At 42.5% G+C, this 25,679-nt stretch overlaps 1 protein-coding gene across 1 annotated transcript in view; it reads right to left on the bottom strand.

Moving 5' to 3' along the window:
• DENND2B (DENN domain containing 2B) overlaps nucleotides 1–24,907 on the bottom strand; it is a 155,995-nt gene extending 131,088 nt beyond the window's left edge. The window contains exon 1 of the mRNA XM_054583039.1: nucleotides 24,819–24,907. The gene's annotated coding sequence lies outside the window, so the exon portion shown is untranslated. The remainder of the gene's footprint in view (nucleotides 1–24,818) is intronic.
• Between the last annotated feature and the right edge of the window lie 772 nt (nucleotides 24,908–25,679).

The following is a 25,679-nucleotide window of genomic DNA, read 5'->3' as shown; positions in this document are numbered from 1 at the left end:
GGAACAAGGACAACAGCGTGGTGACTGCAGGGGAGGGAGGTATGTGTGGGATAAATGGTAATGGGAAGAAATACAATGAAAAATGAAATGAAATAGTAAAGTAAAATAAAATAAAAATTTAAAAGCCCTGTGTAAATACTAGCAATAAAATAAAACATAGAGGAATAAAATTAAATAATTTTTACATATCCCAATATCGTGGTCCTACATAAGGGCAGGTTAATTTAAAAATGGGTATGTTTAGGGACTTTAAAAGGTATTCACAAGGACAGGGCTGATAGCACTGATTCTTCACACCACCTAATTTCATTTCCAAATGTCTGCCTTTCCTTTCTGAAAGATGCTTAGTGTCATGCTTATCAGCTATGACTAGGACTAGCTTTTACTCCACAGTCCAAGAAGGAAGGGGACAAAGAGGGTACTTCCTGAGGTAACTAAGCAAAACAGGTAGGCGAGAATAAGAATGGAAGAAGAGGGTTAAAGAGAATGTAAATAGGATTTGAAGAACACCTACCTGAGGGGGAACTGTATGAGCTAAGATTGGTAAGAGACATAGAAACCAGCAATTTCATGATACCCAGAACTTGAGGGGCAGGGCAGACACATTAGGCATTACTTGACAACTACCAATTGGGACATCTGCCTGGGAAAACTTAATTTAAGACAAAATAGGATGGGGGAAAATACCAAGTAGCCAGACCTGAGATCACAACTCTTATCAAGCCCCAAGTCAAACCGTTATTTTGCCCATATGATGCTGACATTCACAATGAACACGCCTACAGAGCCTACAGGAGGTGCTTACTGCCTGTTCTCCTGGAGCCGAATGAACTGAGCAGTACTCTAGCTATCTACAGAAAAGGAACCATCCCAGAGTTCTACATCACCATGCAGAACCATGATGGAATTGGGGCTAATGGAGCACAAAAGATAATGGAATGAGCATTGTGGTTTATGTCACAGGGGCTTAAAGATAAATAAAAGTATTGCAAAATAGCAAAGAAGACCAGCTGAAAGTATACAGAGTTGATTATGTAACTCTTCTCCCTAGAACTATTCTACTCAGTTCCGTGACTTTCTCTAGCAAGTTTCAGCAGCCTGGGAGCTTCCCGGGATTAGACACAGCAATGGTCAGCGCAGGTCTTTATCGCTCACCCTGCAGAAATGGGTATCCCTCTGTACTCTCAGAAAAGTTTCTGCTGATTATGCCTGACAGAAGATTACAGGGCAGCAAAATCTTTGGAGATTGTCTTTGTCCAACTCATTCTGCACTGTTGGAAAGCAATGCAAATCTTTAACTGGAAAGAAAAAGTATAAACTAAGCGAGAGTTGATTAAACCCCAGTATCATTTCAGAGGGGACAGACAGGGATAGGGAAGAAATATAGCTCTGCCTATCTGAGAATGTATACAGGGGTAGGTTTACAGTTGTGAGTCACACTGTGCCATTGTGACATTCTTTTGAGTTAATAAAGCTGTTGTAATCATCATAACCTGTCTTTTTCCATACCAACAACTGTAAACCTACTTTTGCCTACCCCGGTATGTGGGGGCTACGATATATATAGGCAGATGTTAAACCACTTTGTTTCCTCCCCAAAGAACTGTCTGTCATGAACACTAAAAGGGCATCTCTCAGTCCTTTTGTCTATTTTTACTTCCTACTTTCTGGTGACAGAATCCCCCAGAACTTCCCCCTTCCTTGCTGGAACCAAGTCATACCACCTTCAGGGCACAAGAACTGGAACACAGCCATGCACAGAAGGACTGATCAACAAATGCAGAAGCTGGACATGTTAGCAAAACATTTAAGGTTTCTGGAAACTACAACTTCCAAGGACCATTTTCCGCATGATGGGAAATCAAAGCCAGGTGAAGATCTTGGCTGAGTTTCAAATATTTCCGGGTTTATGAAGGAGGTGGAAGGTGGGAGGCAAAATTCTGGAACTGAACCTACGGAAATCCAAGCCTCCCACATCCCAAGGTGACAGCAAACAGGTGTGGACCCAGAGCAAGCCCAGGGGTGGACAAGGCAGTTATCTCCCAAAGTCATCCTTGCCAGAGAATTTCCACCATTTTGTTATCACATTATATACTTTTTCAAAGTGACTGCACACACACGCGCGCGCGCGCACACACACACACACACACACAATATACGCATTTTATATGTAGTTGGATCTGAGTACCCTTCTGGTTCCACTAATGATACTTACAGTCATGGTTCTCTGCCTCTAGCCCATCTACTCTGTTCTCGATCCCCCAGGCTTACTCCCTGGGTTCCCATCTCATATCCATAGATTCCTATCTTCTTTATCATAAGGTCCCCCTTGACAAAAGGAAATTGAAACATGGAAATGTTCCTTGCGCAAGATCACAGAACAAATTAGTAGTGCAGCAAGGACTAGAATCCAATTCTCCAAACTCTAGTCCAGCACTCTTTCCAACTGACCACAATGCCTCCATTCTAGGAGAAACATCTGCCCCAGAGCACCAAGACCAAGAATCAAAACAGTTTATCTGCATGTCTTCTTAAGCAAAACAACACAGCCGGAATGTTTGGCAGAGACTAAATAAATATTTCATCTGTGATCTGCACCAGAAGGGAAGACTGCGGGGGTGAGGTAGGCACAGCACAGAGGGCCACTGAAGAGAAGACCACTGCGAAGGCCAGCAGATGGGAGACTAAAGGGGAAAAACAGAATCTTAAACTGAGGACAAGCTAGGAGCAAAGGCATCCGATTTTCTTTTGGTTGTTGAGGTTTCAAAAGAGGATTCCAGGCCTAATGGTGAATGCAAATAGATTGTCATATGAGAGCTGATCAAATAGAAGCCAGAAAAAAAAGCTATTAAAACATCAAGCAGTGTAGACAGGAATCCATGAGAGATACGAGTGCCTGGGAGATCAGGCAGAGGGCAGGTGGCTCATGGCAGAGAACCACCACCACAGAGCATCATTAGTAGAACCAGAAGGGAACTTGGGGGACCCCAAGGAGGGTCTTCTAGAAGGAGGAAATGCACCAATATCAATCCGCTGGAGGAAGGCTGGGGGAACGGAAGAAGTCACTATGCAGAACTCGGTCCACTGGTTTAAATAAAAAATCCTACCTGAATTATCCCAGAGAGAAACCTTCCAGAGTATGAGAACTACGAAGAAAGTGGAAAAGTTATCACCACCACGCAAAAGTCACCTGAGCTTTCCCGTGACCTTTAAGAAAGAAAAGGCTTCAAAGGACAGACAGTGTCACTCAATTATATCAGAGCTCTCATACCAGAACTATTCCAATGAACTAGGAGAACAAAGATGTCTGAGGCAAGCCTAGAGGCAGAAGGCTTTTCTATAGCACAAATAGTGAGCCATAGTCTTAGATAACATACAGTTAAGTCAACCTCAGAGAGGGTGGGGGCCTAGAGTACTGTTTGTACTCTAGGTGGGTGGGCTGACACTGTGAACTAGGGTAACATAACCTCACCTTCAAATTCAGCCACAGCTGGTCACACTCCCCACAGGGTCCCCTCTCCTCTTCTGTGCCATACTTACTACAGGCTGGGGGGAAGGAAAAGAAATAGCCTGGATCTCTTAACCCCAAAGGGTTTACATTCTATTTGAGCAGCCAAAACACACATTCCAAAGAACTAGGAAACCCTGCATGAACACATTAGTTCACAAGCACCAGTAAGCAGTCCAGCCTCTGGGCTTGGAAGACTTCTCCTTTTCTTAGGCGAGACTACTGACAACTGAGGCAGTGATAGGCAAATGAGAAAAGGTCTACTAGTCACAGAATTCAGCAAAAGGGAATTTTAGGAGACAGATGAGTTGCTTCCTGACTGAACTAATTCACTCACTAGGCAAAGTCTATGAGACAAGAAAGTTAAGCCAAGGCAAGTATTTAAAAGAAAAGAAAATATAAGGAAGAAAGGAAAAAGGCAGCTCGTCCCCACTGTAGAAAAGTTGAGAAAGCAGACAAAAGGAAGACGTGACCTCCAGTGGAAGCAGGGAAATCCCCCACCCAAGGCCTCATTTGTAATCAAAGGCAGAAAGGACCAAACTAATGTAAACAGGCCATGGAAGCTAATGTGCCCTTCTCCAGAGAGGCCAAAACACACACTTCCCCCAGCATGGCCCTGGAAATGCAGAAGGTAGGTGTTCCCTTGCACGAGAGAGGTAGACTAGGAGAGCTGGGAAATTCCCAAGCTGCATTTAGGCTTTTTTTTCCCCCCTGTTCCCAGGCCCTCAGAACATTCACAAAACTCCAGAGCACTGAGACCAAGTGGAAGGTAAAGCTAAGACTTTGCTGCTTGGAGAAAAATGCAGTTTGCCCCAAGATCCCACCAAAGAGACTCAGGAGAAAAGAGCCAGGCCGCAGGACCACCCCCAAATCTGAGCACCTAGGCCACAGTCCTGCGGGCCTCCCACGCCCTTCCTTAGCACCCGACGCAATAAATAGCTGCCCTGGAGAAAACAATGGCCCTTTGTCTGTGCTTCTGCCTTTAGATTATCTTGGAGAAGCAAACAGGATAATTCCTTTGGAGAAATGGCTCTTAAATACTGGTCTGGGCCATGATAAAGCTTTCTTAAGCATCTACAGCGACCCTCTCAAATAAATGTCTACCTCTTCCATCTGGGCAGGCAGAGCCCTGTGCAGTCCTTGCCCCACCCGGACAGGGCTCAGCGACAGACAGGCCCTGGGGGCCGGGCCCCTTGTGGAGCCATGGTCAGTCGGAGGCCAGGGCTGCGGCTTCTGCTTTCTCCTTGGCCTGGCCGCAGAAAGGAGAGCCCAATAACTATTCTTCCTCCCCTTCTCTCCATTCACCAAAATATCCCATATTGAGTGAACTACACAGATTGCTGATACTGCTTCCATCAACGTACCTGTTGAAATGGGCTGGCAACAGTAACCGTGATTTAAAAAATAAAGTACAAAACAACCTGGACAGTCAGCCCTCTCCTAATGTTGCATTATCAAATAAAAATTCCCAAATTGGCAAACGCATCCATTAATTTTATGTTACAGTTTTTCTTGAGTCTAAATATTTTAAATCTAATCTAACTTTTTAATAGGTGAGGGTAATGTGCTTTCTTGGAAAGGGATGTCCTATTTTCCTGCCTATTTATTTGTTTGTTTTTAACTTATGTTATTCTGGTTTTCAAATTTCCTTTTTTATATATGTTTTTGTTTATTTTTAGTCCCTTTTCTTGGAAAAAAAGTGTTAAAAATCTGGCAATCCTATGTGGTCTCAAAAACCAAACAAACAAAAACTGTGTTCTGTGAAATCCCACATCCATGTAGCATGCTAGGCTTCTTGCATTTTCTTTCACAGGGATAACTGGTAGTAAATGAATTCAGGAGCCACTTCCTGCAAAACAGCATCACCAAAAACTAGATGCCACAGCACAAAATCCCTTTCCATGAAACAGACACAGTCTGAAGAATTCTAGTAGCTTCCTTCTCAATTCCCATCTCCTAGCCAACATTACTCCTCTCCCTAAAGGCCTCCAAATAAAGCACACTCGGAGGTTTTCAGAACAGTTAACTGGATGCCATGAGTTCCCTAATCCAACCCAGACTATCACTCTTTTCCATGATTTCAGCCTAAGGATGCATCACAATGCAGTGGGAAGGGCTTGGGCATCCAGTGAACCTGGGTTCAATATCTGGACCTTGGACAAGTTACTTGATTTCTCTGAGTCACGATTTCCTCCTCTTAGAGACAATTAGTGAAATTTACAAAAGCAGCAAATGGCCCATAGTAGGTCCCCTGTACTGACTCAGTAGTTCCTTGACAACATTCTCTACTGTTGTCCCCCCAAGAGCTCGGCTTTTCTAAAACGTTTTTGAAGACAGAGTTGGAAATTCTGAAACCAAATGCGACATTTTCCCACGAGAAATCAGTCATGAAGCTTCCCTTACCTTGCCTCACTTGTCACATTCCCATGGTTGTCTTCAACGCCTTTCCAGGCTCTCCTAGGCAAGGCCCCGGACATCTGTTTAATGGTACAAATACCCCATTTTGCCCTCTCAAGAGCCTGCAAGAATGAATGATTAGGTGGCTCAGGGTTCTCTAAGGGCAAGGCTGTCAGTGTCATCCTGGAAAATATTAAAATGTGGAAAAACTTCTCATCTCACCAACTCGTGTCTCTGCGTGGTGTCGAATCAACTCCTTGGTATTTTCCTTTCAGAGTTTGTTCCACCTGCTCTAGGTAAACACTGAACCATGGCTCTCTCTCACTTTGCTGAATAAATGCTCCATATAGGCAAAAAAAAAAAAAAAAGCAATCAACTTTTCAGACTACATGGTCTTATCTTATAGCCCTCCTTTTTGGATCCCTATTCACAGAAGGCTGTCTACTGTGAAAGCAAAAGAACTCCCAGTACCAGATGGACTGAAGAGTGACCTTACATGTTATTTTTTCTGGGACCATAGAAGTTTTATACAGCTGAATTCTTTATAGCAGGGTGACTTAGCGAACGTATATGTTCTTTGTTTTAATTTTTACTTATTGATTTTTAGAGAGAAACATCGCTTTGTCGTTCCATATTTTTTCATGCATTCATTGGTTGATTCTTGTATGTGCCCTGACCAGGGATCAAACCCACAACCTTGGCACATCTGGACCACACTCTAACTGACTGAGCTAGCCGGCCAGGGCCAGTAAATGTACACATTAAGTTGATTTAATTTGCAGAATTTTGTAAAAGCGTTTCAAGTAAACAAATTCACAAATCAGAAGGGAGAAAAACCCTTTATTGGCCCAAGGATCTAAAATTTTGGCTTCAAAGTTGTAGTCACTCTTTAATGACAAGCTGTGGGCCTCAACCAACCACGTGGCCAATGTGTGGAAGGAACTGCTGGACTCCAGCACTAACCTCAGCCTGCCCACTGCTACTAAGGTACCAAAACCAGAAGAGGAGTAGACCCTTGCTGGCCTCATTGTTCTTCCCTAGCAGAATATAAATAGAATCTCTACATTTGTAAGAATGTCCAGAAGATTGTTAACATGGAAAATATCACTGGAGGGAAGCACCACTAATGGATCACTCTCCTTCTCACTACTTCAGGCCTGGCCCTTGGCAAGAGAATCCTCCACATACATCTACCATCGTCACTTCTTCTTTCTGGACCGTCAAAGTGCGCTGTCAGGCTGGCTGTAAATCACCATTCTGCTCCTGCCACCCCTGCCATCTCCCCCAAAGCTTTCATGTTCTTTTAAATCCCTAGGTCCTTGGCATATACTGTTCCTTCTTCCTGGAATGCCTTTCCACCCGTATTTTGCTTAGCCAACTCCAATAGTCCCCCAAGAGCCGGCTCCCGCAGTATCTCCTCTGGTTGCTTTTCCTGACTCTGGGGCTTCCTGTGCATCTGTTCCTTATTACTCTTGCCTTTCTTCTGGCTGAAAACCTGTATCATATCCTATTGTAAATGTCTATTTATCATAAGTGCCCTAAACAAATTTTACAAAACAAGTACTTCTCCCCATATATTTAAGTTAACATTTAAATTTTTGTATCATAAATAGTAGTGGAGATATACTTTCTGGGATATTGTAAAGACTGGCATTTTATAAATACTGACATTTTAAAACAAAAGTACCATAATATTCTCTTAAATGAATCCAAATAATCCAATGAACTCTAAATATCATAGTGATTTAAAATACAGCATCCGTTTTTAAAAACATTAAAATTTTATACCATCCTTTTTATCCTTGAACTCTAATTTCCTTTTTACTTCCCCCTCAGAATTTTATCCTATCATTTATGCCTGAAAATCTTTCATTGATCAACCTATGATACTTCTCTGCAATATATTATAAATATATATACACATACATTTTTTAAATTTTCCTATAAGCTCTAAATGTTAAAAAAATTTCTTCTGGATTGCTTTAATTACCTTTATTATTAATACATAATTGATCAAAATATAATTATATTACAAATTTGTATTAATCAATGCATTTATTATAAATGCATTTATTGTCCATTTTTATAGTTGCAAGCAGCAAGAAATTTTGTTCACATAAATAACTAGATAGAAATGATAAAATTTTGCTATAGCAATATCAGCCAGTCTTTGCACTTGCTCTGAGATATATATGTCAAAGTTACACAGTAATTTATCATCAAAATTTATTTTTAATTATGTACTAGTTTATAACTCTTTCAATTTTTATTGAAAGCTAAAATGAAAACCATCTGATTGGGAAAAGTATTTGTTTCTCAGAATCATGATTTTCTTAAAAATATTTCTGTTTCTTTGTTTGCTAACCTTGAAGTTTTCACAGCACAAACGGCAAGATTTGGGATAAGTTATGGCTATGCCTTCCTTTCAACAAGCGGGAGCTCTGGCCGGTTGTGGCTTAATGGACTGAGTGCCAGCCTGAGAACCAAAAGGTTGCAGGTTCGATCCCAGTTGGGGCACATGCCTGGGTTGCAGGCTGGATTCCTTGGTTGGGGGTATGTAAGAGACAACTAATTGATGTAGCTTCTCTAGCACATTAATCTTTCTCTCTCTCTCTCTCTCTTTCTCTCTCCCTTCCTCTCTAAGAAGTAAAAAAGTAAAATCTTAAAAACAAAAGTGGGAGAAGAGGGATTGAGAAAAGGGAACACCATGAGTACCACTGTATTCACAGATAGATAAACTTTTAGAAAGATGACATATGGAAGTCAAGGATTGGAAAATCTTCCCCATTTGAAGACCACTGGCTTATCTGCCTTTCTCACCAAAATGGTAGCATTATCAAAATTAAAAATTAACATTAAATTGTGTTTACTCATGGATAATTACTGTTACATTTTAACAGAAGAGACTAAAAAATAATCAAAATGTACTTCAATAAAGGTCTGACTAAATAAATTACGGAGCACCCAAAAACAGAAACCATACTGCATGGTCCCCTTGGGGAATGAATCTAGTCCTCCAACATCAGCCTTGGCTCCTACTATCCTTTCTATACAGTCCCCATGACATTATTCCCCATTCTAATGATAGTTTGTAGACTCCAGTATGGAAGCCCATAGCCCACTGAGCCACATAGACTAGGAAGTTCCAGAGAACCACAGGGTAATAAGGCTTGCCATGCACATTACGGAACTGCCCCCTGGAAGCCTAGTCTGGAGAAGGCGGGAAGTTTCCAAGATGAGATAGCAGGTAGCAAGGACCCACATAATATGAAGGAATCTACTGCTTAAGAGGTTGGTGATGTTGGAAAGACGCTTTCTCCACAAGCCGCTGGCCCCAGAGGACAGGGATCTGTCCTTGGAAAAAAGCAAGTGAAGGGCAGTGCAGTCAGAACCACAGAGCCGGTCCCCTGGGCAGAGCACTGCTCCTTGAGAAAGGCCTGCTCCTCACTGTGGGGAGGGGGAAATGGAGGAGTGAGCCAAGGCTCAGCAGCTTGGTGAGGCGGACAGGGCCTACAGATGGGAGCAAATGAACCTAGTTTTAGAAAACATGTTCCTACTTGTGTGCCTCAGGATATTCTTCCCAGTTAAAGTCCCCTTCCTCTTCACCAAGTCAAATCCTGCCAGCCCTCCAAGGGCCAAGATTATGCCTCTTGTTCTCCCTATGCAACCTCCTCAAATGCTTCTCCTCTTAGCAAGTCCTTGCATCTCTACAGTCCTATCAGATCAGATGCTTGCCAATGACCTCTAACCTGCCTCATGACTTCACTTATGTTTTGGAATTAACCTTTAGCTCTTTACTGTAGGTGTTTTATGCCTCTTTGAGGGCACGGTCTGTGACTTATTATGGTTTTGTTTTGTTTTGTTTTTAAAGATTTTATTTATTTTTAGAGAGAGGGGAAGGGAAGGACAAAGAGAGAGAAACATTGATGTGAGACAGAAACAGCGATCAGTTGCCTCTTGTGTGCAACCCGACTGGGGACCAAACCCGGAAGCCCAGGCATGTGCCTGGACCACAAATCAAGCTGATGACCTTTTGCTTTGCAGGACAATGCCCAACCAACTGAGCCACACAGGTCAGGGCTTATTAGTTTTATAAGTCTGTGATTTTCCTATCCCATGGAATCAGCCCTCAGTGCTTTCACCATGCAAGAGACCTACTTGCTTTCAGTTTCAATGGACACATTGTTTCCTGTGATTAATCCCCAAATCTCCCTCTTTTATGTAACTGAAGATTCCCTAGACACATGTGAACTCTTCTTCCGGCCTTTACAGTCTCTAGCTTAGGGCTCCACAGTTGCTAAACACTCAGTGAAACTCTGCCCCATCAATCACTCAGATGCTACCCTACGTGGAGGCTGTATAACACCGATCGGCCTCTCCAAAAACATGCCCTAATGGTGTATCTTTCAGGTACAAACACATCCTATGAAAGGAGGATCAACAAGTAAATGCAGAAGAATGAATTAACAGAAAAAAGATATAAGCAGTCCAAAAGCATTTATGGTAGAAGAGAAAAACACAGCTAATCCCAGTAATGGAATGCTTTCCTCACAGTAAATACTCAATAAATAAGTAAGTAAAATTTACAAAAGGGCGGATAGAGAGTCTCAAGAATATGAAACAAACCATCATAATGACTATGCGAGTACAGGTTGCAAAAGAAATAGTAAAACCATAAGGTTCATACTAAATCAATGAAGAGATGGATACAAGTCAATTTACAGTGAAACTAACAAGGAAAATAACAGTGCTTACATCACAGGTTTGTTGGAAGTATTAGAGTCAGTACATGTAAAGCATATAACATGTACTCAAAAATGTTGGCTATCATCATTTCATAACAATAAATTCCAAATTGAGTAAAGATTTAAGTTAAAACAAAGACATCATAAAAGTAGACGACTACATAATGGGTACTTACCTTAATCTTGCTGAGGGCAGATTGTTCTAAGAATGATACCACGGGTTAAAAAATTGTTTAAGGCTAATAAACTTTACTACATTAAATTATTAAGTGGTGGCTGGGGTGGCTCAGTGGATTGAGCATCAGCCTGCAAACCAAAGGGTCACTGGTTCGATTCCCAGTCAGGGCACATGCCTGGGTTGCAGACTAGGTTCCCGGTAGGGGGCATGCAAGAGACAACCACACATTGATGTTTCTCTCTCTTTCTCCCTCTTTCCCCTCTCTAAAAATAAATATTTTATAAAAATTATTTAAAAAATAAATTATTTAAAATGTTTATATGTAGAAAAAATAAAGTAAAAAAGCTAAATGACAAACTGAGGGAAATATATGTAGTACATATACTATGAGTTAATATCCTTAATATTAAAAGAATTGGTAAAATCAGTAAAAATAAAATATGAAAATACATGAACACATAAATCATAAAAGAAATATAAGTGGCATTAAATATATGAGAAAATATCAAGTCTCAGTAGCAAACAAAGAAATGCAAATTAAAGCAGCAATGCAATACCATTTTATCTCATCAGATTTACAAATATTTTCATTCTTTTTAGTTTGGTGGGATGACTAAAATCCGGCTCTCTCACTCACTCTAGTGGAAGAGTACACAGGTTAAAGACTTTCTGGAGGGCAGTTTGGCTAAACACATCAAAAGCCCTTGAAAATGGTCTTATCTTTCATCTATCAATTTTACTTCTACAAATGTATCCTCCAAAAACAATCAGGGAACTGCACTAAAATATAGACATAAGGAAGTTCATCACAGTGTTTTTACAATAGCAAAAAAGGAAAAAAAAAACTAAACATAAATAATAATGCAGATAAATATTTAGTATTTTGCGAATGTATATATGTTTGTTTTACAGTCCTGGTATATATTTTAGTATATATGTAAAGCTTGGCTATCTCTGTGTAGTGGGATTGTGGCTGTTTTTTTTTTGGTTTGTTTCTGTTTCCTAATTTTTCTAGAAAGAACATGACTTGTTTGTGTAAAAGTTCAACTCACTAAGGAGGGAAATGTCCCACCCATGGTCTCTTAAAACATGATGAGAAGAGGAGAAAAACACTTAAATAAGTAACTCTGATAATAATCATGCCTCCAGAGTGCACAGAGGGGCCTGACTCAGCGTGAATCTGAGTCCTGGAGGATGGATTTGCCAGGGGATGAAGTCAGAAGGCCAAGAGAATATTCAGTGCAGCAAAAAAAAAAAAAAAAAAAAAAAAAAGGAAAAATGCCTATTGTGTTAGTAACCAGCCATGCAATGTCACCAAGGCAGGAAGGGCAGGCTAGTGTGGACTTGAAGTAAAAGCCAGATGACAAAGATTTTTGAGTGTCAGGTAAGTTGGGGCTTACTCTGTGAAAGAAGATTCATTAAAGAGCCTTTGTGCTTCACTTACATGAAGATCAAGAAAAGGCAAAACAAAAGGTTAAGGAAGAGTGGTTAAGGATAGGACTGTGGATACATACTACTTGTGAAGAGAGATAAGACAACCTTCTGGGGTGCTGGAAATGTTCTATACCTTGATCTGAGTGGTTACATGGGTGAAAAACAATGTTGAAATCCGTTAAGATATATGCTCAATATTTTTGCACTTTACTGTATGTTATTCGTCAAAAAAAAAAAAAAAAAAAGGAAAAAAATATGGCCCTGGCTGGTAGCTCGGTTGGTTGGAGCATTGTCCTGTGACGGAAGGGTTGTAGCTCCAACTCCCTGTCAGGGCACATACCTAGGTTGCGGTTCGATCACGCGGGGGGCCAGGATGGACCAGTTGATGTTTCTCTCTTACAGAGATGTTTCTCTCTCTCTCTAAAAGCAATGCAAAAAAAAAGGGGGGTGTCCTCCCATGAGGGTACTGAGGATAAAAAATAAAAATAAAAGGAAGGATGATGATTGAACGGTATTTTAGAAAGCTCACTCCACTCGTGGGAGCAGACTGGGAGATTGACTGAAGAACATGGAGGGGCAGGCAGGGTGACACATTAAAGCCGCATTCCAGGAAAACAGTGGCCAAGGCTTTGACAGGGTGGGAGGCAACAAGACAGCAACGAGGACTTCGGGGAAAGCAAGCTGACAGCACTTCATGAGTGTGGTTCCTGAGAGAGGAGGAGAAATCCTAGATGACTCTGATATCCTTAAAGGAGCTGTGAATACAAGAAAGGAGAGAGGAGCTTCTCAGAGGTAAGTATTGAACGTGGAAAGCCTGGGGTGCCTGTGAATCATCCAGCTGTCCAACAGGAACAGTGTGCCAGGTCATCTTCTAAGTATTTTACATACATTCATTCATTTAACCTCACAAAGACCTTATGAGGAAGGCATTATTATTATTCCATTTTACGGTTGAGGAAACTGATGCACAGAGAGGTTAAGCAACTTGCTGAGGATCACATATCCTGGTGGAAAAAGGCTTTTTGAATCCAGGTCATTTGGCTCAAGAGTTCATGCTCTTAAGATAAAGGTGATGTATAAAGGAAATAGTTGAAGCTCTGGGGATCCCTGAGGTCTCACAGGAAGAGAGTATATAAAAATAAAGAACACTAATGCATGCTTCTCGGTGGTGTTGCAAGGATTAAATAAGATGACATGTATAAACCCCTTAGCAGTACACAGGTCACAGAGTTGGCACTCAATTAATGGTACTATTACAGATAATTCTTGAACGAGACAACATCGTACAAAAGGGACTGGGTTAGATTAGAAGCAGTTTAAGGGACATAACAACCACAGATAATGCATGGCTGCAGGTTCAATGTTGGTATGGAAAAAACAACAATAAGGACACTTGGGGATCAATGGGAAATCTGAAATATGGTCTGAGTGTTATTATGATAAAAATTTATTTAACTGGAAAAATGGAGATAATTTTAAAATAAGATAGAATGAAAAGCACTAGATATAGTATGATCTTGCTTTGGTAAGTAAGAGATTACAAATGTGTCCATACATATGACTAGAGAAGGAGCTAGAAGAGGGTGCACTGAGATATTAACCATGATCACTGATCTCTGGGGATTGGGAAAGTGAATGTTTTTATTTTTTATAGTGCACTATAATGCATAAATCAAAATTTTAAGGAACCAATTTAGATTTGAAGTTGAAGATAATTTTATTTTTTCTAGTTTTCTATTAAAGGAGTTCACAGACACAAAGAAAGTAGAGTAAACCTCAACCAGTGTACAAGCCTCCTCAGGTGCCCAAGAGGAAGAGAGGGAAACCACCTCACTCCCACTGGCAATCCAAAGGTTCAATAAAACATTCCTCCTCTGTATGTCCTCTTTGCCTCTTTTGTTCTAAGCAGCTGCCTTTCTAAACAACGGGAAAATTCACTCTGATTGCTGCCCTCTCGTTTGTGTCATTCATTCTAAAAAAACAAGACACCGTGGCCCTCCCAGCATCCCCAGGGACAGCCAGAGGAATACAGATTACCGCATGCCCTGTATCCATACTGTAGGCAAGGCAGCCTTCAGAGGCAGGAAGAAAGGTCTCATGGAGAACTCTTTGGGACTACACAGGCAGGAGAGATTCTCCCAGAAAGGTTTCGAACTTAAAGGTTTCATCAGGGAAATGCTGCTCTAATGGAACTTCCCAAACTTAACACAAAGGACCTAATTTTCATTCCTCTAAAATGTAAAGATGGAGCCCTGACTGGTGTGGCTCAGTGGACTGGGCATCGTCCTGCAAACCAAAAGGTCACCAGTTCGATTCCTGGGTCAGGGCACGTGCCTGGGTTGCAGACCACGTCCCCAGTTGCGGGCATGCGAAAGGCAACCAATCAATGTTTCTCTCCTCTCTTTCTCCCTTTCTTCCCCCTCTCTAAAAATAAGAGAAATAAGATCTTTAAAATAAAATAAAATAAAATGTAAAGATGGAGCTAGGAGACAGGGGTAAGGTCTTAGTGCCGACAAAACAAGTAAAAGAGAATACATACATCACTGCTGACTTCACTCTCCTCTTGGCGAAACTGGAGAGCTGCCACATCCACCTAGTAGGTTCCAGTCACCAGTCTTTATTCATCTTCAAAACTGCTTCAGCATCAGCATATGACTGATACAGAGTGAACATTCAAACCGTGAATGCAAGCCTAAGTCTGAACTGAGGATCTACGGACTGAGCTATGTAACCTTTGGGGCCAAAAAACCTTAACATGGAAAAGAACCAAATGTTAATAATAACCTACTAATAACATGCTGCAATATAACCAAAAGATCAAAGTTCCAATACTCAGCACAGATTCTAGGATTTAGTAGGTCCTGCTCAATAAGCATTTGGTGAATGCTCCAGGATTTTTCCTGCAACTCAAACTTTCTCTTCCACTATGAGATATTATTTAAAGGTCTGTGTTCTCATTGCCATGCTGACCTTTAAAGATTTTCCTTAGAGATGGAAAAAAAGATTCCTTAAGATGGAAAAAATGTTTTTAAATGATCATACCCTATACCAATTAACTGGTCTTGTAAGGGATCTATCAATCTATTAGTATATGCCTTGGCTGAAAACTTATGTGGACCACATCAACTACCCTGGGCTTTAGCACAACCCATCCATCCAAAGCCTTTGTGGGCCCAGAGGGTAGACTTGACTTCCAGAGGCTTACGGGGTGTCGGGGCAGCCATGCATGACCACTGGCATCCTGGATGCCTGACTCGCCAGCCACCCCGCAGCCAGAGGTCCAGGTCCTCCCCTAGAAGCTGCTGGCGGCCATTACTCACCTGCTCCACTGCCCCTCCCACCCCCTCCGTCACTATTTTCACACTGGTATGTTGTTATCTTCTATCCTTACTTTCCTAACCTGCCTCAGGTTAGGAAAATCCAGGAATTAACATTTGGATACTAAAATGCCATTTACAGCCATAGGCAGAATTAAGGCAAAATACCAGTTCCCTGGCTTCATACTCCAAAACACTCTTTGAAAGCTGGGTACACACATCTTACCAGAGAGTTATATGTCATCTCTAAAATCACTGCAGATTTCTAAAAAACAAACAAATGATACTAGGCTCCTAACTACACTAATGTCTGGATTGTTACAAGGGCCTCGTAACTCCTCCAAGGCTCCAGTTTCTTTCTCAATTCCAGTCCATTTTCTCTATTACCAATTATATGCCACCTTCACTGGAGAGAAAAGGTAGAGCAACATTTCAAGCATTTTCGCATGCATCCCTGTCATTCCAAATTTAAAGTCTTTAAGACAACCTTCAATCCTTCAGGACCTGGCCTTCACCTTGTACAGTCCACTGCATCTCCTGTGGGTCTCTTTCACTAACCTGCTGATTCAGTTAGGACAGTCTAGCTCCCACCCCAGTTTCTACAGCACACAAGCCCGCATCTTTTCTGCCTCTGGGCCTTGGCTCATGCTACTCCTAGTTACTTCCACTCCACAAAGTGTCCTCCTAGGTTCTGAAGGCAGCATTGTATCAAGGAAAGAAGAACTGACTTAGGAATCAAAAAACCTGAATTCTAGGCATGGTTCTGACAAAAACAAGTTGTGTGCCTCTGGACAAGCCCTTCACCTCTCTAGGCTCAGTTCCTCCATCTATAAACAGAAAGACTGAACTAAACCATCTTAACGGTCCTTTTAGGTTAAAAAATAATTACTCGATGACTCCTTTACACCCCACAAATCCAATCTCCTTCAACGTCTGCAAGTCCTCCACAAATTTTCTCTAAGCACTCCAGCCCAGAATCCTAGGTCTGGAACCCAGAGAAAATCATATAGCACATTTTTTCAACTAAGATTTTCTGAGCATTTTCTTGGCCAGATATTATGGCAAATCCTTGGTAATAAACATAAAGCCAACACACCTGTATATGTCACCTGTATATCCATTTCCTTTCCACTATTTTTATCCAAGTGAAGTCATGTGCAACACCAACTCAGATACAAATAATGTCATTTATTCATTTAACAAATATTTATAAAAACCTTCCACATACTCTTCTAAAAAGTAAAGATGCCGATAAACAGATGGACCAACCTCTAACCTTTATGGAGTTTATTTACTTGGGAAAGGAAACAGGAAAAACACACAAATATGTATATAATTTTAACAAGAGAAACAAATCAAGGATTAAAGATTGAGGAAGGGCAGTAGTTTTACATAGAATGCTTAGGGAAAGCCTCCCTAGGGAAGTTCATTTGAGCTGACACCTAAATGATGTGAGGGTACAAACTAGCAATAGTCAAGAAGAACACCCCAGGTGCAGGGCAAAGGCTCTGAGACAGAAGAGATGGGGACAAAGGTGGAGAGCAGTTGGCAGGGTCAGAGGTTAGAGCACTTAACGACTGGGTAGTAAATTTGGATTCTAAGTATACAATGGGTGGGATTCCATATGAGGGTTAAAGGAGGGGACAAATGTAAAACTTTGGTTACTATGTGGAGACCAGACTGTGAAGGGACAGCAGTAGACGAGTAGGGACAAGTGACAAGGCTATACAGAACCATGGAACTTGGCATCCAGTCTCCAATGGCCCCAGTTCACAGCCTAACTCTTAAGCTTATAAGCTATGTGATCTCAAGAAAGTTCATTTCTCTGTATTTCAATTTCCACATATTTAAGTGAGGGTAACAGTACCTCAATCATAAATTTGTTTGGAATGCTACTCTAGTGCACTAAAGCCCTTAGAACAGAGTCTGCCACAGAGTACACACTCCATGAATGCTAGCGCTTTGAAACCATGAGGTCACTTAAAAGTGCAGACAGAGAAAAGAAGGGGGCTGAAGCCTAAGCCCTGGGACACCCCAACATCTCCAAAGGCCTCCATTCAGCCCAAGATTTTACCATAAGCCCGCATGTCCTAAGCCTTGTCCGGGGCCCCAAATCCCCATTATGTAACTCGCAGCTGAAAGCATGATAACATAATACTTTATATAGTATTTTATATAGTTCTTTAGGCAACAATTATATGTTCTAAGTTCAGCTTATTTTTTTTCACATATTTGTCTTGTATATCTACCACCATGCTTGACACAGAGTTAAACATACACTTGGGTATGCACAAACACGCACTGTGGACAGCTTGTAAATTTTTTCTAAACACCAATATAACGCACCATGATTTCTCTTAAGAAGAAAAAAATCTTCTTTATGGAATAGCGTGGATTGTAAGATATCCTCCGTACCTCCCCATCACGCAACTACCAGGCCCACCCTGGCAGTGTCTCACTGGCCAAAGCAGTCACACCACAAGTCATTTTTCCTTCTGACTTCCTAATCCTTATGCTTTGTGTATAAACTTTTCTGTCTCTTCTTTCCTGGAGATCTAAGTGCAAAATTCTCTCATATCCGGCAACATGTCACACTCCCAGTCCCCCACCCCCAGTCCCCAAAGCCTTAAAAGAATCTAAACACTGAAGCCAGATTATTCCTTTAAAAAAAAACATCAAAACTTAGGAGGAAATGAGGGAAACAAAATGGGCATAACCCAAACGCATATCCAGAGGATCATGGAGGAGGGCTCTTCCCACCAGTGTGCAGAAGTCGAAGTGCCTTCAGTGAGTTACTGCAAGTATTTATAAAACAACCTTCAGAGATAAGAGTTTCCAAAAGAACAAAAGCCCAAGTCAGTGTGGGGGGGCGGGGGAAGAGTTCTAACTTTTTCATTCCTTTACTCAATTTCCATAGAACTACATGCCCTTCTATTTTCTTCTTCCCTGCCCTACCCACTCACCTCCCACACCCCCAATCCTGGTGATGATAAACCACAGAAAATGATGCTGACCTACCAAGATCAGCTCTTGATGTGGCTTCCACCATGTCTGAGCCTCATATCCTGAGATCTACCCCAGCCCTCCAGGGACCATAACAGTGACAAATACATGGGAAGTATGTAGGCGACTTAAATGTGGGCAGAACTGAGCACATGATGCTGCTTCCAAATTGGCTTTATTGCTCAGATCTAGTCCTGGAACAGAAAAAGGCTGCTAGATGTTACTTTATCAATACCTTTCAGCAAAGCTATTTCTTAGTAATTCTGACCACTGATCTACTTACGGCGGGGTTTTAAAAATGGTCCATTTGAAATAAGATATAAAGTGGCCTCTGTTCATCTCCCATGACTCTGCCATCACTTTCTATACAAACACTTTGGTCCTAAATACTATTCTAATTCAAGGCAGTGACCTCTCAACACACAGATGTTGGGGGGGAAATAGCAAAACAGAACGCTCACAACTGATACCTGATTAATTGGACATTAAGGATTCAAATAAACATTTTGACCTTAAATCCCATTTTCCCATGCTCTGCCAAACCCCACAGCATGAAATATTAATTTAAAGTTGGGTTTTCTTCATCTCTAAGTCTCTGTGTACAGATTCTAGTGTCCACTGAGAAGCAAAAAGCCTTATCCTCCCTGGGCCCATACTGGTACACAATTTTCAAAAGAACCTGCATTTCCCTTGGACTTGGTACTAGTGTTAGGGTCACTATGGCTTGTGTAAAAGCCCTTTGAATCTTAGCACCTACAATCCATCCATCCCTGATTCAAGTGACAAGACCAGATTTTGAGATAGAACTTCTCCAGGCAGTCCTTACTACTGACTGCGGGGCGCTTTCTCATGCAGGGGATATTAGGTTAAGTGGAGGGCCTAGCAACAGTAAGTGTAATTTAACACAACTAATAGGGAAAATAACTGACTGGGCCTTGTTCACTCACTAGAAATATAACTGATGAAGATCTTATCAGGGGTCCTCTCAGCACCTAGAGCAAAAGCCAGAGTGATGGTGAACAGCTACTTCCCAACGGCAGTATGTGAAACAGGTGGTATCCAACACCCATATCCAAAAATAATTTTCAATCTAATTTTTTAACATTACTCCCTCATTAATTTGTCAAACACCTAATATTAAGTATGTTTATGGAAAAAAAAAAAGTAGTAAGAAAACAAATAGATGCTTAAAAGAACTAGCCCAGTGCTTTTTCCCTGGCAGATATTCAATAAATGTTGCACAAGAAAGAAAGGAAGGGAGGAATAGCGTATAAATAATAGTAATTCAGAGTGCTTCCTGAGAGGCCAGCGTCTGACAGAACATCCCAGGAGGCTGACTCCTTGATTAGGGGCTCCGTCCACCCCACTCCAGTTAGCCTTGGGGCAGGGAAAAGATAGGGAGAAGGGGGAAAGAGATCCACAAATATCTAGGTGCAAACTTGTCTTAGCCAAATTAACATGTAAGATCCCAATGTCATCTCTAAGAAAGACAAAAGGTCACCAATAGTGACACTTGCCCATGCAAAGTAGTTTCCAGAATACTGACAACCAGGATGGACTAGTCAGCATACGCGCACTCGAACCACCAAGGCCCTCTATCAGGAGGCCCATTTAAAAAGGCTTTAGTTCTTATGCTGTTAACAAAGGGTTAAGCAGACTATTTCTATCATATTTGCCTGGGGATCCTAAAGTCCAGTTTAAACCAATGATTCCCACACTTGTAGAAAAGCCTTAACTGGGCTAGCCTGTTACTTTTAGGGCAATCTTGCAAAGGCTGGATTCTTTTTACGCACTTAAAGGACTGGGCAAAATTCTTTCAATGATAATTTTTTTTGGAAAGAAGTTATCTCCAGACTTTACACCTGTTCCATTATTACTCATGCTGATTGGGGGGCAGGGGGCGGGGGCAAGGGGAATGCACACATTTTATTTCCAAATGGCTCACTTCAACCTGAAAGCTCTAGTTGACAGCATATCTGATATTGACTTTCTGCATAAAACACAAAGCAACAAGTATCATCAAAGGTCTAAAAGTAAGACTTACAAAGAAAAACAGAGAAAGGTCTGTTTGTTTTGCCAGAGGCAGGGAAGGAAAGTATGGGTATGGAAAGGGGCAATCTGTATTTGTGGTGCAGCCACTGGGATCCAGGAAAAGCAGTTTGTTTACTCTGTGAACATCTGTGCATTGAAGAGGGATGGGAAAACAGTAAAAGTAAGAAATATTAAAAGAAAACTTAGGCCAACTACAAGGAGATAATCTGTGATCATCAGTTTGGAAAGCTCAGAAAACATTTCTGCGGCAGGTTGTGAAATCTCTTGAGAGAGATTTAAGGATATTTAGAGGTGGACTAGGTTAACATAGTCAAATGGTTCTACTACACTAGGAGATTACATCTGACTATCAAAAGTATACTCCAGTTCTATTTTTCAAAGCTATCTTTTTGCTATCCTAGAAAATCAAAATCACTCCTTAATAAATTATAAAAATGACAAATGCTTACCAAATATAAAAACATTAACAACTGCATGAGTAAGCAATGAGCCAAAAATGCAACCAAACATCCCTGACATTTAAATAAGAGAATTGTTGCCCTGGCTTGTGTGGCTCAGTGGACTGAGCACTGGCCTAGAAAGGACATTGGTTCAATTCCCAGTCAGGGCGCATGCCTGGGTTGCAGGCCAGCTCCCCAGTTGGAGGCAACCAATCGATCACACACTGATGTTTCTCTCCCTCCCTCCCTCTCTCCCTCCCTTCCTCTCACTCTAAAAAACAAATAAAATAAATGAGAGAATTGCGAAAGTCTCTTTTTGAGACCCCCCCACCCTCCGCCAACTCCAAACTAATCTCAAAAGTGTTCTCACGGGAACTCATAACCAAAAGATCACCAATGGGCCAACAGTGAGCTGTCTCATTCTCTGGAAGAAACCCTAGATGGTTTTCCTTTCTGATCTGTATCTAGAGGCTGCAAATAAAACAAAATGGCTTTTAGGTGGTACCATATACAAAATGGGAGAAGGAACCAGGGGACTAATCAGGGCACGAACCCCATGCCGTCCTGGAGGATTACCCTGATCTAGAAGAACTGGAAAAATTTAGCTAAAAGTCCTCTGACATCAAGCTCCAGAAACTTCTAAAGAAATAGCAAAGCTGGAACTTTAACCGCTATCTTTGGACTCTTAAGTCCCCTACACTGAGAGGTCGCATTCCTCAGAGGTCCAAAATTCAAACTGGGTCATCCTGACACATTTAGAGATGCTGGTGAGAACTTCACATTATCAAAGTACCATTCAATCGGGAAGCTTTCCAGTTAGAGGCTCTCAAAGGTAAAAATGGATGAAAAACTGGGGCCATATTTTGGTTTTCCCTTTTTTTTTTTTTAATTTTACAAAAAAACGCTGTTGACTCTAACGTTAATGAAAATAAAGCTTCTCTAGTTGGTGAACTTGATTTTTCTGCCTGTTTCTTTTTTGTGCAACTTTCTGCTACCTGGAATCGCTTGGCCTCAGAACCAAGGCTTCAGTGTTCTCATAGGTTCAGGGGAAAAGGCCTAGAGGTTGTACAAGGAAAGGCAAGAAATCTAGATTGTACACAAAGTGGGAGACAATTCTACTAAAATGGCTCCACCCACTGCTGTTCTTCCTGAGCTCATTATCTGCAGAGAATCAGAGGGCTGGGCTATAAACTTGGGTATTCAATGGTCCTGTAAGCTCTCTAGCTATATACATATAACAACACAATTAACGGTAAGAAATGTGGAAGGGTAGGAGGAGCTTTGCACATCTCCAAATCCTGGCTTCCATAACCCAAATTCCCACACAGTAACTTTCTAAAGGCCTCTATTCTATTGCTTCTCCATAACAAAAAAAGTTAAATAAGTGTACATTTTATCTTAATTATTAAGAAAAGTAATCTCAATTTTTACTTTGCCAGTACTAAGGTTTGTTGTTGTTGTTTTTTTTAATTTATCATTTTTAAGAAACAAGGGAATGTTGGGGGAAAAAGAGCGCCTCAACTTAAATGTTTAGGGTAGAGGCCCGGGTTTGGAGCTCAACTCTGCCACTTAGTAAAGGCTCTTAAACAAATTATAACATTGATCTACATCCCACAGGTCCAGGGTAGTCAGGAAAGAACATAACTTTCACCGAAGTATTGCGAAACATGTGGGGAACATAAGGACAAACCACCAGTTGTGTGGCTCCACATACACATTCCTTGCCAATGGTCGCCTGGTCATGTCAGCTCTTTTCTGATCCCCCGTAGCCCTCCGGTCAGTGTGACTAGTTCTTACCCCATGAACCAAGCTACTGAAGGATAAATGGGGCAGGAATTTAAACACCTAGATGTTTTGGCTACACCACTTTGTTTTAAACCTCCTGTTAAGAACTACATCTTAACCTGCGATGAGGGTGTCACACTCCTGAACACAGATGTCATATTAATCTAAAAACATTGCTTTGCCCAACACTCCTTCTCTCCACAGACTTTACACGCTAAACAACACGTGTAGGATAAAGTTCCAGCTCCTGCGCCAGAATTCAAACTGACCACAGTCTTGCTTCGACTGAACCTCCCACTGCCTGTGGTGGAAGGCGGCCGAGGAAGCACAAGCTTTAGGGTCAGACAATGCAGAGCTGGAATTCCAGCTCTATCACTTACTATTCGTATGATCTTGAGCAGGTTACCCTATCTGATCTCCTTTAAACCCAGAATTCTCCCTCTTTAAAACAAGAATAACAATGCCTACTTCAGAGCACTGGAAGATGAAAGTGAGAGCAAGGTGTGTGGCACGGAGTAGGTGCTCAGTAAGTGTTATTTTCTCCCCTGCTCCACTCCAAGTGGTCTACTCTCTCTTCTCTTGAAAAGTCTCCCCAGCAACTCTCCACACTTTGCTTCAAGGCCTAAACAAAATCCCTTCTCTTCTGTGAAGCCATCCTGGCTCCTAAGTGTTTTCTCCTCTGAGCTTCACTGCTATTCTTTTACACGTCATTCTTCCTTCCCCAATGAGTTCACAAACTCAAGGGCAAAATTTTCACTAATTATCAAGCCAATCACAATCTAAGTGTTCAATAAAAAATACTCTGAAGACAGAGTTGCCTCAGAGTCGTCTATCTAGGGTGCAGAAAGCCTTTACTTCACTCCATGCATTCAACAGGCTCTTCTAGAGCTCTTGCTTTGTGCTGTCCTTAATTCAGCATGGAAGACAGACTATGCACAACTAGGTCTCTACCTCTGATTAGTTTTCTGGAACCTAGACTGTTTCTGATCCTTTAGAAAGCCCTACTTCTGAAAAAGCCATCAATGAAGGGATTTAGCTTCTGAGAGTATTACTTGGAAGGAAAAAAAAAATGTAGTCACTTGGGTTTTAACCTTGTGGCCCTATCCTAAAATAGCCAGTTGAAGTGTGTGCATGCAAGAGATACCATAAGTAGCTCAAAACAGTCCTGGAGACAGGATAATGACCTCTTCACCTTTCCCCGACCCTGCTGCCCAAACAGCAGAAACACCTGCATGGGGATACAGGCAGAAGCTGGACTAAGGCAGCAACAAGGCAAATTGTCTCACTTGGGGAAGATGTTGTTTTATTCATACTCAAATATAAACCACATTTATATAGAGATCCCAGGAAATGCAATAATCTCTCTTTAGAAACACTTGAAAATGTTCAGTCTCTTGAACGCTACTAAATTACTAAATTCTTGGATAAGATTGCATAAACGCTGGCTAAAGTGTGTTCCTTTAGTCTTGGGTCACTTAAGAAAAATATGTATCTTTAATACTTAGTACACTTAAGAAGAAAAGCAAAAAAGGAAAGGAAGTCACTCCCAATAAACACAGTTCAATTTGTTTAGAGTACAAAGTTAATTTTTCTTTGTTTGAGTCGTGTGTGTGTGTGTGTGTGTGTGTGTGTGTGTGTGTTTCTTTTAGGAGCCTGCAGACAAGGCACCACCGCCGCTGTGGAGTAGCTTGGGCATGTCCAGGGGAAGAGGCGGCTGGCAGAGCCCACTCCCAGGGCCGCCCAGGCTGCAGTCATCCCTTCGCACACCCCAGCTCTGCACTTCCCCAGACCCTCATCTGATGTTCCCCACCCCCAACCTCAGCCGCAGCCTGCGGAACGCAGAGCTGCGCGGACCCCCAGAGGGCAGTCCCCTCCAGCCCGAAAAGCTCCCCACCGGCCCTGCTCCCCGGTGCCTAAAGAGGCCCCCCAGAGTCTGGGCGCCAGGATGCAAATACTCACGGAGCTGGAATGCCGCCGGGGGCAAGGAGTGGTGAATAGCGGGAAACCGGCTGGGGCTGCAGCGGCCGGCAGGGCAGAGCCGGAACCGGCACCCCTCCTGTCCGCGCCACCAGCCGGGAGCAAGAGCACTGGGGCAAGCCGGCGGGCGGGGAAAGCTGGGCGGCAGCGGATGCGCTGACCTCCGCACTCTCCAGCCTGGCTTGGGGCTCGCACTGATGGGGGCTTGACTGGCGCCGTGCGGAGCCCTGCAGCCCGGAGGAGGAGCTGCGCCTGGAGGGCGGGCGGGCGGCCGGCAGGCACCCGCACCGGCCGGCTGGAGGGAGAGACCGGAGCGGGAGCCGAGACTTGAGTGAAGGGGCGTGGAGGAGGTGTGCCTCCACCCCAGACGGAGAGGGTGGGCTGCCGAGCCTGGCCAAGGGGTGTGCTCCCATGCAACTAGAAAGCCGCACAGAGAGCGCGCGAGGGGCGGGGCGGGGCCCGAGGGGTGGGGGCCACACGGAGGAGAAAGGTGGGAGCTGGGGGCGGGCAGGGTGAGGCGCTGGCCCTCTAACCGAACGGTCCTCACCTCAGCACCATCCATCTAAGAATTGTCTGGGCCTGGAGCAAAGCATACGGGGGTCTAAAACTTTATGTCATTTTCTCATACACACGTGACCCCCCTGCAGTCCAGATGGTTTCAATCACTGGAGGAAAAAAGCGGCTCTGCTGGTATGCAAGAAAAGACGGAGCTGGGAGCGTCTGGGAAAAGCTGCCGGGACAGCCTGCCTGCCTTCCAACAAACTGATGAGCTCTTTCCGTCCTCCCAGCCCTCGGCCTCGGGGAGCCCTGCAAAACCCAAAAAAGACACTGAGAGAAGCTCCA

The sequence above is a fragment of the Pteronotus mesoamericanus genome, unplaced genomic scaffold (assembly GCF_021234165.1).
Source record: "Pteronotus mesoamericanus isolate MK-2021 breed Mesoamerican mustached bat unplaced genomic scaffold, CSHL_Meso_final contig_1189, whole genome shotgun sequence".
In the NCBI taxonomy this organism is placed as follows: Eukaryota; Metazoa; Chordata; class Mammalia; order Chiroptera; family Mormoopidae; genus Pteronotus; species Pteronotus mesoamericanus.
Note: the sequence above shows the minus strand (reverse complement) of the source record. Positions and strands in the feature narration are given on the sequence as shown.